This window comes from Papaver somniferum, unplaced genomic scaffold (genome assembly GCF_003573695.1).
Source record: "Papaver somniferum cultivar HN1 unplaced genomic scaffold, ASM357369v1 unplaced-scaffold_83, whole genome shotgun sequence".
Lineage (NCBI taxonomy): Eukaryota > Viridiplantae > Streptophyta > Magnoliopsida > Ranunculales > Papaveraceae > Papaver > Papaver somniferum.
In genome coordinates, this window is record NW_020651304.1 from 3488828 (window position 1) to 3504967 (window position 16140).

The following is a 16140-nucleotide window of genomic DNA, read 5'->3' on the forward strand; positions in this document are numbered from 1 at the left end:
CGAATTTAACCTAGCTACTACTGGATTCCAATTTAAAGGATAACCCCATTACGTCATGAAGTAGGTCTGAAAGGACATGACATTTTAATAGGGTGTTATAATTACCCTATTATTACTATCTAGATTTTTCTTTGAATTCAACCACTGCATGCGTCTCTTGGGAATAGGTCTCAGAAGAAAAAAGAAAAAAATAATAATAAATGTGAAAGAGGAATTAGGGATTATATTCATTTTCCAGAGAGAAAATTAAGCCAAGAGAAGAGAAGAAGAAAAAAAGTTTCAGAGATAACAATGGCTCCAAATAACCCAAAAAAAGGGAGTGGTTCCAAACCATCAAAAGGCAAGACCCCAATGACATATGAAGAAGTTGATAAGGAAGAGTTCTTGAAGAGAAAGGAATTGATGATGAGGTTTAAATTAGCAATACGTGAAATAGATTTGGAGCAACTAGAGAAAGCTAAGTACTATATATCGAAAGCAATAAGATTTAATAAAAAGAAGAAGAAAGAAGAGGCAAGGAATATGAGAGAAGAGGAAGAAGTAGGTTTGCAGAACAATAACCAAGATGATGATATGGATCTGCTGTGGAATGAGTTTTATCATGCAAACTCAGTATATGAGGCAGAAAATGAAGAGACAAAGAAGAGAAGCATAGAGAAAGTAAAAGATGAAGAATACCAAGAAGAATTTTTGCAGTTGTTGCAGAAAAAGGAAAGGAGACAAGGTGTGTTTTTAATCAGAAGGTTTAAGGCTAGAAGAGCATCAATTTATGCAGGAAGAAATAAGGATTATACAGACCACCCTGATAGGTGTGGTAAACGCCTTGAAATTTATCTATTGTTTATACTTTCTTTGCGAGTTTTCTTGTAAATTATGTATCTTATGATTGCTTTTGAGTTTATCAGGTGCAATGGAGTCATTAGAGCAAAAAGAAGTGGAACTAGCTCAAATCAAGGATTTCTTGATATCATCTCGAAAAGCACGAAAATACGAAGCCAATGGCGAAAGAATGGAGTCAATCCGACGTCGTATGAAGAATATGGAAGCATATGAAGCAAGCCGAAGTTGTCGAAAACTTGAGAACCTACAGAACTGTTATAGGCACCCGCTCAGTTTACTCAGGGCACCTCCCTCTTTATAAGTCTTAACGGATGAAGTAATCCATATTTCTGCGATCTAGAATTCCAAATCTATATTGCTGCGACCAGTTTCAGGCAAGTTCTTTGCCTTGGCAACCGAACCAAGTCAACTGCCATGAATCTCATGGGTCCATCGATGTGGTATAATACCCGTAGGAGACTTCAGGCCAGGTAAGACAAGCACAGAACAACAAGAGGTTGTAGTTCTCTTGTTTTATGAGAAAACAGGTTCTGATGGTGATTGTTGCCATTTGAATTCGGAGATAAAGAAGGAGTGGGATTTCAGAAGTGCAATGAGGTTTAGAACTATGGGTTCTTCCCAATTGCAGGGAAGGAGATGGATAAAAGGGTTCGAGTCAGCAGAGAAGTCATCTTCTTCACCACCAAAAAAACTGCACACAAAGTGCTAGGCTAAACGCCTGAACGATGGCACGAAGGCAGTGTTGCTGCTGCCGATAGGAAATGATGGAAGCTCGATAGTCTTTGGCAGTAATGAATGGCAAGAGTGGGAAGTAATGATGGTGATACGGACTGAAATGGAGCTGAGTTGCTGTTGTGATTCGCTGTCGACTGTTAGTGATGCAGAAGGCTGGGTGATGGTGGCTCGAGTTTTCTCGATGGGAAATGATTGCCGTGGTGGCTGTATTTGAGACAAGGCATGAAGGAAGTTCTGCCAGTGAAAGTGGGTGGTGATGATCGATAAATGTTTTGCTGCAATCGGTTAATGGCAAGGAAGGAGTGAGTGTTAGCTGCCAGTTGATGGAGATAAACTCAGATGAAGAAGGCTGTGTTGCTGCTTGCGTTTGTTAGAAGCTGGAGGCTGTGGTGATCTATGGAGTGTGGTACATCGAGATTGAGAGTCACAAACTATTTGAGACTGGATATAATCGAGAATTATGAAGGGTTGAGAGCTCCATTAGCAGCTGTTTGCTGGGGGTACGATCTGTGGTGCTTTCGACCACAGTACTCGACTAAGAACGGATTGGTTGGTCAAGTTATGTGTTTTGGCTTGTCAGAATTTGTTGTGATGATGAAGACGGACCAGTTAACAAGGAAGCAAGTTGAGACAGTTGAGGAAAGAAAGGTGCTGTGGTTGGACGTAAAATGGAGCACAGGCAGAGATGGTTGCAGTCGTGGTGCTGTTGTTGTGAAAAAAAATGAAGCTGCAGTCGAACTGGTTGTTGCTGTTCAATTGAGAAGGTTCGATGGCAGTGATTGGTTGGCAGCAAAGCTAAGTTCCGTTGGTGGAGCTGGCTGTAGAAGGAAATAAGTGAACTTAGCAGGACAGAAAATCAAGGAGATGTTTATGGAAGCCGTACACAGTGGTGGTTGTCTCGATGGTTGAACAACCAGTGGTGGCAATGGTTAGTTTGTTGGTTGGCTCGAGTTCATTCTGTTGAGTTCGTTACAGCAACAACGATGGCAGCAGCTCTCGGAAATCAGATGTAGACAATGATGATGATATTGCTCAAGTTTGGGAAGTTTGGTGGACTGTGGAATATCAACGACAGAGTTGCTGTCATTATTGGCAGTCGATGAATGAGCTAGGAAAACAGGATGTTGTTCATGAATTGATGCCACTGTAATGCATGCTGGTAGAGACAATGGAGAAACTCGAGTTATTTGTTGCTGAGATAGAATTGAGCTGAACAGGGTATTACGTTGGTGTTTCTGTCATCGACGATGGTTGGAGGTTGACTGCAGCCATATGGATCTCAAGATAAGTCGAACGGTTGAGAGTATAATGAGTTCAAATTGAGTTTACGGGACTGCATGGCAGTGATGGTTGGCTGACGAGATGGAGTTATGCTAAGAAGACCGACGAAGAAGCTCGAGTTTGGAGTCTGCAGCTGAGAGTAAGAGAAACAGTGAATGGTGGAGTCGAGTTGTGGGTGATGTTGATGATGAAGACTGCTGGAACTTGATTGTTGTTTCTGGTGAATCCGGAGATGGGTTTAGCCGAGTCGAGAGTGTGCAAGAAAAGAAGAAAGTGCTGTCAGTTCCATGGAACTGACAGTTGAATGGACAGGCCAATGAAGACGTGGGCTGGGCTTCTACAGTTGCTGCATGAGCTCAATTGGCAGTTAGGCTACTTCTTTACACGAACAGCCTTGGACGTGTGATTTTGGCCAGAGTTTGGCGATCTACTTTGCACGGGGTTTGATGCACGGGACACAATTTTTAGGAGGAGCACTTTCCTATTTTTGCTAGGTTTTCTAGTTTTTTAAAGAAGAGGTTACAAAACTCTATATATAGGGAAGCCTAGAAATTTTGGGGATATCTTTTATCTTCTCTTCTACTTTTAGCCTAGGGTTTAGAAAGATGGAAACTATTATTTTTCTTCTTGTTATGAACGCCATTAACATGAGCTAGTTTTTATTATTGGTTATGGAATAAGTTGGATTTCCAAATATGGGTTTTCATTCAATAAATTAGTTTTGTCTCACAATTATCGATTATAATTTACTAGAAATATCGCATGTATGATTGATTGTTAGTTTCATCAAGTTGCAAATTGGTAGAACTCGTAATCACATCTATTGCTAGTTTAGGGTTTATTATACGTAAACGTGATACACCTTGAATACAAGTAGCATAATTGTGATTATTGCTTGTAGTGATACATCCTAGTAGTCACATGTGAGTCATAACCTTTGTTAAACCGGATTAGTGCTTTTACACGTTCGATTGCTTTGATTGGCCTGATTTCATAAAACTTAATGCATCTAGGGAATTAAACTTGATTAGTGCTTTTACACGTTAGGTTGTTCTCTTAGGTAGAATTCATATTCGCATCTTTTAATGTGTTTGTTGATGATAAGAAGAAATTAGCGGGATATTCTTGCGATCAAGGTATCCTAGGACTTTTGATAAAAGTTGAGATTAAATATCAATTCTAGTTATTGTTACAAATTCATGTTTGTGAATGAAAACTAATCCTTGAACAATATCTTCATCTTATTGATTTGCTTGTTTATTTCATTATTTGTTTTTAGTTTATTTTCCTTTACATAAAAATCAGAAAATCCCCCTGGCTTTACTTTAGAAACCAAAACTTATTGACAACCTAGTCCTCTCTGTGGGAACGATCCTTTCTTACCCTTGTTATATTTTATATTTTGAGTAGTGAGAAAGTAATTTATTTTTGACGCATACGACAGCGATCACACCCTGTGAATGAAATCAGTGTAGAGGATGAGTATCAGGCGTACCTATAACGAACAACACATGAAAATGAGGTCATACTCAAAATAGTGACTGATTCTGAAACTGATATGCGATCGGAGAGGGAAAGGTCGGATTATGACTCTGAGTGATGGCCGAAAACAGGTAAGACTCTACCAATTCTAATTTTCTTATAGCTGGTGGATTTTTTAGGTTAAGTTTGTTTAATGGAAATGATGATACAAATTCTGCAAATGGTTACACAAGTTACTATTTTGAAGAAATAGGTATCATCAAAGTACAGAGAAAAATTGGAATTAAGAGTGGTCTAATGGGAAATTGTGGAATGCGGACGACTGAATCTTGTTTTGTTTTTTGGAATTTATGTTTTGGATTTAGGATTTATTTTCATGTTTTTTGTAATGTTAATGACTGAATGGTGTTGGAATTGCTTAATTAATGACTGTCTAATGGATTAATTTTCTTGTTTAATGATTGTTTTCTTGTGTATGATTGAATGGTGTTGAAGTTGTTGGTTGCATTGTCAAACTCAATCTATGACCAAAGAACTGGATATATAGAAAGCACAAGTATTGTGTTGAAAACTTGAAAAAATCACGCCTAATTTTATTACACAAATTTGAATTTGTATCGAAATCACAAAGGATTGCTGAAATTACATGGATTCTATAAGACTGGAGTCCATCAAGGGGAAGGGGTCTTCCTGGATTTCATTTGAATTGCAGAAACCAGCTGCGATTCTCATTACAGCTACTTATGCACCAATTCACTAATGCTGACCTCCTGGAATTAGAATACGCATCACAACAACATCTTAATATTTACAACGACATTGGTTGATAATATAAAACAAGAACTATCCATAAAATACAGAACGTGAATTTTCCACTACAAATATGGGCTAATGGTACCATAATTTATGTATCTCTCTTTTAGCCCCTACATTTTTTGGATAAAGAACATCGAATATTTCAATTTCTGTATCACTATATATAAATATGGCAGAAAATAGATAATGATATATATATATGGAATGAATATTTCATATTTATCTAATTTCCTTTTTAATCAGATGTAGTTTCTGAACATAAAGAACTTAATAAATAAATCAACCTAATTTTTTTCGGCCACCATATCTAATTGTCAATACAAGGAGTTTTTCTTCTCTCCTACAAATCGCTCTTCCTTTTCGATCAGAATGAACTGCACATCCTATTGCTACCAATTTATTGCTATGGGTCCTAAAACTGTTAGATACAATTCATTAAGAAGAACCCCAGAAGACGATTTTAAGATCTCAGATTACGATGTACGAGTTCTTCAGCCAAGACTCGGCATGTTCATAATATGCATGAGGAAGCATGCAGATTATTGGCGTTTGCTTGAGAATAATACATTTGCTGTCAATGAGCATTGTATGGAATTGATGCATGGGGAAAGTAGATATTGTTGTCCCTTTGATCGTGATTATTTTGGTCTCCAACAACAGGTGAATATACTTCAAGAACGAGATGATCGGCTTCAAGAACAATTGCTTCGTGATATTAACGACTAGTGAAAATGCGGGGGTATAAGAACCACACCCAACAATTCGTTTGGAAATCTGTGAGGACTTACTCCAATAAACTTTCTAGAGAATCAACTAGACAGTTATACTCAATCTAGAAATAAAGTATATCAAAGAGTTTAATATCTCTAACTCTCAATTCAATCCGCAATCAGCAAATAGAAATCTGCAAGCCCGATTGAATATAAGAGGAATTACTTGAACGGTACCAAATACCAATGTTCAAGTGTCAATCAATGTAAATAAACAACCAAAGGTTGGATATTTTAATTGATTGATCTTAGCGCAGAACCTGTGATATTTCAATTATATAACAAAATATAATGCGGCAAAGAAATAACACAAACACCAGAATTTTGTTAACGAGGAAATCGCAAATGCAGAAAAACCCCGGGACCTAGTCCAGATTAAACACCCCACTGTATTAAGCCGCTACAGACACTAGCCTACTACCAATTAACTTCGGACTGGACTGTAGTTGAACCGTAATCAATCTCACACTGATTCAAGGTATAGTCGCGCTCCTTACATCTCTGATCCCAGCAGGATACTACGCACTTGATTCCCTTAGCTGATCTCACCCACAACCAAGAGTTGCTACGACCCAAAGTCGAAGACTTGATAAACAAATATGTCTCACACAGAAAAGTCTATATGATTGAATAAATATGTCTCCCACAGAAATACCCAAGAGTTTTTGTTCCGTCTTTTGATAAATCAAGGTGAACAGGAACCAATTGATAAACCGGACTTATATTCCCGAAGAACAGCCTAGTATTATCAATCACCTCACAATAAACTTAATCGACTAGCGAAACAAGTTATTGTGGAATCACAAATGATGAGACGAAGGTATTTGTGATTACTTTTCTATCTTGCTTATCGGAGATATAAATCTCAAGCCAATTTTACAATTGCACTCAATCACGATAGAAACAACAAGATCAGATCACGCAACTACAAAGAGAATAGTTGGGTCTGGCTTCACAATCCAAATGAAGACTTCAATTCGTTAACCTACAGGGTATCGAGAAGGAACCTAAGTTCAAAGTAGAATCGACTCTAGTTATGCAACTGGTAACACACAGGAGGTGTGGGGATTAGGTTTCCCAGTTTCTAGAGTTCTCCTTTATATAGTTTTCAAATCAGGGTTTGCAATCCAAGTTACCTTGGTAACAAAGCATTCAATATTCACCGTTAGATGAAAAACTTTAGCTAATATCTTTCAACCGTTAGATCGAACTTAGCTTGTTACGCACAAATGAAATGTACCCTCATTTAGGTTTATGTAACCGTACCTAAACGTGTACACCATGTTGGTTCACAAATAGTTAACCGATATTAGCCATATGATTACTCTCATATCAACCTTATTCATCTTAACCATAACTAGTTCAAATGACTCAAATGTGTTAAAACATTGCTCGGTCGAACTCGCATGCGTTGCTATCTCAAGCATGTTTGTCAATGTTAGTGATCAAAACTATAAGTCTTGATTTCTAGTCTACTATAGCTAAGTCTCGGACTAGGATAGAAAGTGTAATTGAGCTCAATAACTCCATGGAAATCATCATACAAGACGAAGAACTACTCAAGGAACTGGTGGAACTTCATCGACTAAAAGGTATGTGGAGACTTGAACTTATCTATCACTCAAAAGTCTATCTACTCTATCTCCTATCTTCGAGACAAAAGTCGTTTTGCTACATAGACTTTGATTATACACATTTGCTATTTCGAGTCGAATTTATCTCGCCTATCTATTTCTCGAAATATGTGTTGGTAAGATTTTGCTTTGGCAAAGTTCATCTTTACCTAGTGACGAAAGTCATGTTATATTTCAATCACTTTGAAAATTGCTTACTTTGACGAAAAATAGTTTGTGAATAACAACTATATAATAACGTCCCCTAAGAATGTTTCAACGATTGAAATGAGAGTTTAGATTATATAACCAATGATGGATATAAGCATTGTGTGGTAACACATATATGTATAAGTCCTTTTTTCCTTGAACCGAAGTTTGCGAACTTTGTTGATCAAGAGAACCGGAACAAGAGTTGTGAACTCAGTCCACGAACCCAGTCCGCGAACTGGCGGAAGTTCTCGACCCGAGAAAATCTGCTGGAGTTTGAGAATTCCTTCCGGGAACTTAAGTCCGCGAACTAAGTCTGCGAACTTAAGTTGGTTATATCTAAAGACGATTGTTTGCGAACTTATATTTATATTAACTAAGGAATGCAAGATGAAAACCGTGGCTATAAAGTTCATGAACCGATTCGAGTGAATCAAATCGTTTTTGTTTCGATTGTGTCTTGTGTAGTTACATAAGATTTCCTTGCAATTGAACAACTCTCTAACTAGTTCATTTGAGTCATTTGAACTAGTTATGGTGAAGAAGAATATGGTTGATATGAAAGTGCTCATATGGCTAACCATTTGGTTAACTATTATTGAACCAACAAATGTACATGTTTGGGTACGGTTACACAAACCTAAAATTGTGCATTTCATTTGTGTGTAACAAGCTAAGTTTTCGATCCAACGGTTGAAAGATATTAGCTTGAATCTAATCAGGTTTCATCTAACGGTGAATATTGAATGCTTTGTTACCAAGCTAACATTGATTGCAAACCCTGATTTGAAAGACTATACAAGGGAGAACTCTAACAACTGGGAAACTTAATCCCCACACCTCTTATGTGATACTAGTTGTATTAGCTAGAGTCGATTCTCCTTTAACCTTAGGTTTCTTATCGAGACCCTGTAGGTTAACGACTTGAAGACTTCATTGGGATTGTGAAGCCAGACCGATACTACTTTCTCGTAGTTGTGTGATCTGATCTTGCATATTCTATCGTTTTGAGTATAATCGTAACGATTACCTTGAGATTAATATCTCCGATAGGCAAGATATAAAAGTAGTCACAAACATCTTCGTCTCATCGTTTGTGATTCCACAATATCTTCTTTCGCCGCGTCGATTAAGATTATTGTGAGGTGATTGATAATACTAGGCTGTTCTTCAGGAATATAAGTCTGGTTTATCAATTGGTTCCTGTTCACCTTGATTTATCAAAAGACGGAACAAAAACTCGTAGGTATTTCTGTTGGAGACAGATTTATCTATTCTTGTAGAATTTTCTGTGTGATACATATTTTTTTATTAATATCTTCGATTTTGGGTCGTAACAACTCTTAGTTGTGGGTGAGATCAGCTAAGGGAATCAAGTGCGTAGTATCCTGCTGGGATCAGAGACGTAGGAGCATAACTGTACCTTGGATCAGTGTGAGATTGATTGGGGTTTAACTACAGTTCAGACCGAAGTTAGTTTGTAGTAGGCTAGTGTCTGTAGCAGCTTAATACAATGTGTGTTCAATCTGCACTAGGTCCCCAGGATTTTTGCGTTTTCGGTTTCCTCGTTAACAAAATTCTGGTGTCTGTGTTATTTTTATTCCACATTATATTTTGTTATATAATTGAAATATCACAGGTTGTGCGTTAGAATCAATCAATTGGTAATCCAACCTTTGGTTATTGATTGAAATTGATTGGTACTTGAACATTGGTCTTTGGTACCGTTCAAGTGTTTTCTCCTATATTCAATTAGACTCGCGGATTACTATTTGCTTGAGTAAGAATTGAATCGATAAAGAGAGATATTAACTCTTTGATATACTTTATTAAGATTGAGGCTAGTTGATTCTCTTGAAAGTATATTGGAGTTTGTCCATACAGATTTCTAATGGAAATATTGGGTGAGGTTGTTGTACCCCCGCTTTTTCAAAATGAAACTAGTTAAAGAGTTGTTCAATTGTTATATTCTCATGGATTTATACAAGAACACAATTGAAGAAAAATCGGTTTGATTCACTTGAATCAATACATGAACATTATAGCCACGGTTTGCAAAAATTGCATTCCTTATTGATAAATGTTTTAGTTCATGAACTGACTGATTTGATAAAGTAACCATCTTAAGTATGCATACGGGTATGCGTACTTAAGCAACCGGATTTGAGTTGGTTTAGTTTCCAAACTCAGCAGAAATTTTCGGCTCGAAAACTTCCGCCAGTATGCGTAGGGTACGCATACTTAAGGTGAATAGTTAAGAGCTTGTTAATTCCCAAACTCAGCAGAATTTTTCGGTAGGAAAACTTCCGCCAGTATGCGTACGGGTACGCATACTTAACCTGTCTCCTTAACCAATTTCGTATACACACATATGCATACTCTTGGTTCCCAGTTTATGGATTTATGCACTAATGTGCGAACACACTATATATGCTTATATCCAAAGATGGTTACATAATATCAACTCTTCATTTCAATCATTGAAACATTCTTCTATAATGATAATAGCCGTTTTCACACACTATTAGCATCAAAGCAATTTTCAAGATATTGAAATAATCATTATCGAAACATTCCAAGTCTTACACCAAACGATTGTATCACACAAACCATGTAAGATGTTACTCGGCAATTTTCTCATGATATAAGATGAACTTGGTCGAAGAGAAAGCTTACCAAGACATATTTCGAGAAATATGTAAGCGAGATATACTCAGCTCGAAATTTCAATTGTGTATAGAGAAAACTATATCGTAACACGAGTTATGTCTCAATATAGGAGATAGAGTAGAAATAGACTTTCCAAGTGATAGATGAGTTTAAGTCTCCACATACCTTTTATCGATGAAGTTCCACAAGATCTCCTTAGTAGTTCTTCGTCTTCAAGTGATAAGCGACGTGAAGTCTAAGCTCAACTACACAAACTATGTCCTAGTACGAGACATCTATAAATAGGCTAGAAATCAAGACATATAGTTTTGATCACTAACATTGACAAACATGCTTGAGATAGCAACGCATGCGAGTTCGACCGAGCAGTGCTCTAACAATCTCCGCCTTTGTCAATTTTAGTGACAAAACTATCAATACATATGGATTACAAAATAAATAAAAATTGTAGCTTCTCATCCAAATGCTTGATCTTCTTGGCATCTTCAACGCGACTCGAAATCTTCGTCACTTCCAAGTACTCCATGATCTTAAAGGTTGTAAGTTAAGCATCATAGTTGTTGAAGATCCGTAGAAATAACAATGAGAAAACAAATGCTCTCAATCATTTTTATACAGTGTCATAGTATTATTACACAACATCAAAGTTCGATTGTATCACAACTTTGACAACAATACTATGGTGATATGTATCACTCCCCCTTAGTCAATACTTCATCTCGACATGAAAACCACTCCCCCTTACATAATTATCCATAAACCATATGTATTTGTAGTATCACACTACACATTAATTCTCCCCCTTTTTGTCAATATAAATTGGCAAAGGTACGAAAACTAGTGGGATCCTCATGAAATTTTCATAGAGATTGACCAAAAGAGTATACCATACCAACTTATTTAGATGCCATCATAAATCCGAAGCTAAATGCATTCATCAAGGAGTTTATAAATATATAAGATAACCCCTATAATATTCCACAACCGCACTCCGCACAAAGATTTGGCAATTAAGCACAAGTTCAAAAAGAACTCTCCCCCATAAAATGTCATTCCCGAAAGAACAACAAAGGCGACCTTACTTTCACAAGAAAAAAAGGATTTCTTTGGAAAAAATCAAATCACATGAAAACATGAATTTGAATCCAAAGTATTCAATTGAATTATCCACAAAGGAATTCATGGTTAACCCAATCGAAATGCACAACTAAATTAACCACAAAAAAACCCATGATTAATTCAATTGGAATTACACAACTAAATTAACCACAAAAGTGATCAATTCAATTGGTCATGCTCGTCATAAGAGAACTTACAGAGCAACAACTAAACTGACCATAAGAGAATGATCAATTTAATTGGTCATTCTCAAACATAAGAAAACTTATGGAGCAACACAATATATGCACAAGAATGTGGATCAAAGATCGACCAATACTGCGGAATAGACAAGGATTCATTTTATTTTCCATCACTATTTGCACAATGACATATAATAGACTTAATCCTTGTAAACAAAAGTTTTATCCTTTCTTCCATCAAAACAATGACATAAAAGGCTTTAACTTTTGTAATGTCAAAAATTCATTCTATCTTCTATCAATATTTTCATACCGACATAATAGAGATAACTTTTGAACAAGTATGGGACAGTCCCAGGTTCACGGACGTAAATAACATATCCCATAACAATTTGCAATATATAAACTCATAAAGATTAAAATTGCAAAAAAAATCATCTTCTAAATACTTAGAATTTAAATAAACAAATCCAAAAACATTGAAGATGAAAATCGTTGGACATAGCTATGTGTACTCACAATAATGGCTATTCCAAACCCTAGTTATTCTTCTAAAAACATAAAAAGAAGATTCCTAGACATTGAGACCTCTGAAGAATTTTTTATCGTCCCCGAACTCCGTGTCGTCAACAGCCATGGGAACATAAGGTTCATGGAGAAAGGAGTCAATTCCAATAAACCTTCTAGGCTGATGATGTCAAATCAGGGCCTTCTGAATTTCGAGAGTTCTCATAACAAAATCCTTTATTTGCTGAATCTCATTCCTTGATTCCTTCAACTCTTCAAGAACATCAGAAAACTTCTGAGAATTTGAAGGAACAGGCTCTTGGCTTCCTCACATTCCTTCTTTTTCTCTTCAAAGTTGGAGGTAACAAAGATTTTTCTTTTTCCTTCATGATTGATGGCTTAACAATCATATTAACATCCTTTCCATCAGAGCGCATGATGCTTGGAGTATCCATACGTATATGGGCTTGTGAGAGGAAATCACAATTTAAACTCAACATGCAGTCTCAATACGAAAAGAGTTTCAGAGAAGGAAAAATGAATGTAGGGTTACAGAACCTTTTAACCACACAGGTTCACGGACACACAATTCACGACCCTAATGAGAGTAGAATTGTCGAGAATAACCCTCTTTTATTAAATACACTGGGAAGTCTCTTCCAATATCAATTGAAAAGAAACTGAAAAAACGGGGGTACAACAACCACACCCAATATTTCGCTTAACAATCTGTATGGACAAACTCCAATGTACTTTCAAGAGAATCAATAGGAATCAATCTTAATAAAGTATATCAAAGAGTTATATCTCTCTTTCTCGATTCAATTCTTACTCAAGCAAATAGAAATCTACGAGTCTAATTGAATACAAAAGAAATCACTTGAACGGTACCAAAGACCAATGTTCAAGGATCTATCAATTTCAATCAACAACCAAAGGTCGGATTTCCAATTGATTGATTCAAACGCACAACCTGTGATATTTCAATTATATAACAAAATATAATGCGGAATAAAAATAACACAGACACCAGAATTTTGTTAACGAGGAAACCGCAAATGCAGAAAAATCCCTGAGACCTAGTCCAGATTGAACACCACACTGTATTAAGCCGCTACAGACACTATCCTACTACAACCTAACTTCGGTCTGGACTGTAGTTGAACCCCAATAAATCTCACACTGATTCAATGTATAGTTGCGCTCCTTACGTCTCTGATCCCAGCAGGATACTACGCACTTGATTCCCTTAGCTGATCTCACCCATAACTAAGAGTTGCTACGACCCAAAGTCGAAGACTTTAATAAACAAATATGTATCACACAGAAAAGTCTACAGAATAGATAAATCTGTCTCCCACAAATAAACCTACAAGTTTTTGTTCCGTCTTTTGATAAATCAAGGTGAACAGGAACCAATTGATAACCCGGACTTATATTCCCTAAGAACAGGCTAGCATTATCAATCACCTCACAATAATCTTAATCGACACGGCGAAAGAAGATATTGTGGAATCACAAACGATGAGACGAAGATGTTTGTGACTACTTTTCTATCTTGCCTACCGGAGATAAAGATCTCAAACCAATCGTTACGATTGTACTCAAAACGATAGAATCAGCAAGATCAGATCACACAACTACGAGAACGTAGTATCGGTCTGGCTTCACAATCCCAATGAAGTCGTTAACCTGGTTTAAGAAGAAAACCTAAGGTTAAAGGAGAATCATCTCTAGCCAATACAACTAGTATCACACGGAAGGTGTGGGGATTAGGTTTCCCAGTTGCTAGAGTTCTCCCTTATATAGTCTTTCAAATCAGGGTTTGCAATCAATGTTAGCTTGGTAACAAAGCATTCAATATTCACCGTTAGATGAAAACCTTATTAGATTCAAGCTAATATCTTTCAACCGTTAGGTCGAAAACTTAGCTTGTTACACACAAATGAAATTTACTATTTTGGGTTTATGTAACCGTACCCAAACATGAACATTTGTTGGTTCTTCTTCATATGAGCACTTTCATATCAACCATGTTCTTCTTCACCATAACTAGTTCAAATGACTCAAATGAACTAGTTAGAGAGTTGTTCAATTGCAAGGAAATCTTATGTAACTACACAAGACACAATCGAAGCAAAAACGATTTGATTCACTCGAATCGGTTCATGAACTATATAGCCACGGTTTGCATTTAGCATTCCTTAGTTAATATGAATAAGTTCAGAAACAATCGTTTTTAGATATAACCAACTCAAGTTCACAAACTTAGTTCGCGGACTTAAGTTCCCGGAAGGAGTTCACTAACTCCGGCAGATATTCTCGGGCCGAGACCTTCCGCTAGTTCGCGAACTGGGTTCGCGGACTGAGTTCGCGGGCTTAGCTCACGCCACTATTCCGGTTCACTTGATCAACAAAGTTCGCAAACTTCAGTTCAAGGAAAAATGACTTATACATATATGTGTTACCACACAATGCTTATATCCATCATTGGTTATATAATCTAACTCTCATTTCAATCATTGAAACATTCTCAGAGGACACTATATAGTTGTTGTTCACAAACCATTTTTCATCAGAACAATTTCCAACGTGATTGAAACATAACATGACTTTCGTCACTAGGTAAAGATGAACTTGGCCAAAGCAAAAACTTACCAACACATATTTCGAGAAATGGATAGGCGAGACAAACTCGGCTCAAAATAGCAAATGTGTATAATCAAAGTCTATATAGAAAAACGACTTTTGTCTCAAAATAGGAGATAGAGTAGATAGACTTTTGAGTGACAGATAAGTTCAAGTCTCCACATACCTTTTAGTCGATGAAGATCCACCAGTTCCTTGAGTAGTCCTTCGTCTTGTATGATGATTGCCATGGAGTTCTTGAGCTCAACTACACTTTCTATCCTAGTCCAAGACTTAGCTATAGTAGACTAGAAATCAAGACTTATAGTTTTGATCACTAACATTGACAAACATGCTTGAGATAGCAATGCATGCGAGTTCGACCGAGCAATGCTCTAACAATCTCCCCCTTTGTCAATTATAGTGACAAAACTATCAATATATATGGAATACAAAAATAAATGAAATAACTTTTGTAGCTCCTATTCCACATGCCTAATCTTCAACATTACTCGAAATCTTCGTCACTTCCAAGTACTCCAATGATCCCAAAGGTTGTAAGTTCAGCATCATCGTTGTTGAAAATCCGTAGATATAACAACGAGAAAACAAGAGTTCTCAATCATTGTTATACAATGTCATAATATCATTATATAGTATCAAAGTTCAATTGCATCACAACTTCGACAACAATACTATGGTGATATGTATCACTCCCCATTAGTCAATACTCCATCTCACATGGAAACCACTCCCCCTTACATAATGATCCGAAAACCATATGTATTTGTAGTGTGAACTACATATTAATTCTCCCCCTTTTTGTCAATAAAATTGGCAAAGGTACGAAAACGGGATCCAAATGAAATTTCCGAAAGAGACATTTCATGACCAAAAGAAAGCATGTATCATCTTATTTAGATGCAATCATATACCCGAAGCTAAATGCATTCACCAAGGAGTTTATAAAGATACAAGATAACCCCTATAATATTCTACAGCCGCACTCCCCACAAAGATTTGGCAATTAAGCACAAGTTTATTTAAGAACTCTCCCCCATAATGTGTCATTCCCGAAAGAACAACAAGAGCGACCTTAATTTCAAAAGAAAAGAAGGATTTCTTTGGACATAACAAATCACATACAAGTATGAATTTGGATCCAATATACTCAATTAAATTAACCACAAGAGATCCCATGATCAATTTAATCGGAAATGCTCAACATAAGTGAACTTATGGAGACTCAAAAGTACACAATTAAATTAATCACAAGAGAATCCATAA